The sequence below is a fragment of the Arachis hypogaea genome, chromosome 1, assembly GCF_003086295.3.
Source record: "Arachis hypogaea cultivar Tifrunner chromosome 1, arahy.Tifrunner.gnm2.J5K5, whole genome shotgun sequence".
Classification (NCBI taxonomy): Eukaryota; Viridiplantae; Streptophyta; class Magnoliopsida; order Fabales; family Fabaceae; genus Arachis; species Arachis hypogaea.
This window is the reverse complement of record NC_092036.1, coordinates 47,350,537-47,351,995: the sequence shown is the minus strand read 5'-3', so window position 1 is coordinate 47,351,995 and position 1,459 is coordinate 47,350,537.

Genomic DNA, 1,459 nt, shown 5'->3' with positions numbered 1-1,459 from the left:
TCACAAAAAATTTTTTGCAGGAGTTCCCCCTAAATATGTGCATTTGTTCCTTTAAAGGGCATTTATCAAAGAAAACGATTTAGATATCAAAGTTTTTGCTTAGCGGAAGTCTTTTTGAAATCATTGTTTCGCAAACTTATTTCTTCTTTTCAAATCCTCAAACTTCTTCTTTTTCAAAAGTTCAAAACTTCAAATATCCTCAAACTTTTCTTCCTTTTTCAAAAGTTCAAAACTTCAAATATCCTCAAACTTTTCTTCTCCCTTTTGACATTATCAAAAAGAAGGGAGTTTGAAATGTGTCATAGAAGCATGCATAAAACAATGAAATTTTTTTTTTAAGTTCAATTTCTCTATTAATCTCAAGGATGAGATATTCTCCCTTTCAAAAAGAATTTGATTTCCTCTTTTTTTTTTTTATATATAATAAGCATGCATAATTCCCCCTAAAGAAGTGAAATATATCAAGGCATGCACATTAACTTAAAATAGGGGTACCAAGCCTATTTTGAGTTATTCACCAAATAAGCATACAAGCATTAATCATTAAACAAAATTATGAAGGAAATATCAAAGTATTTAAACCATAATAGAAATCCTTAGCTTACTAGGAGTTAGTTTAACAATTCATATAATCAAATAAGCATAAAGCAATAAAAAGTGACTTGATGAAGAGGAGACAATCAATCTTGGTCTTCATCATCATCAGTATCCTCTTCATATGGTAGGTGGATGCCGAAATGCTCATATAAGTCATCAATACGACGATCCAAGTGACCCGTGCGATGATCTACACGAGACACACGACGATTAAGTGCTTCAAGTTGCCTACCATGCTCTACTTCAATCCTTTGGATGTTTTGGTTGATGGATTGTAATTCTCTCATTACATCAACCAAGGAGGGTGGTTCTTGAGCTTGAGGTGCTTGTGGAGGAGCTTGCTCTTGAGGACCTTGTTCATCAACATTTCTTCTTCCCATTTTGTTGAGAAGATGAGTGTTGATACAAGATTAAGGTGGTACTTCCTTGGCAATCTCATTTGATACATCAATACCAACATAATCAAAGACTTTAGACCATAGGCAAAGGAATCCTAATCCACCATTCCTATCCTTCATCTTGAGCCTAATCATATGTTGTACTATAAAGTATGGCCAATTAATCTTAATCCCATTTATCATAGCCCACATGACAATCAAATCTTCATCATTTACATTCGCATGCCCGGATATTCTAGGTTGCAATACATAGGTAACTAGATATAACAAAGTTCTATGTTCCGGACTCATTGAATTGCAACTAATTTTGGAGTGAGCTCCTTGTACAAGGTTGAACAAATGCATGGCATTGTCCTTTGAATAACCCCATTCATCAATTGGGGTTTTACCACCTTGAAACAAGTCACCTTGATTTGGCAACTCCCAAATGGTGGCTAACTCATCACCATCTAGCCTATAATCCT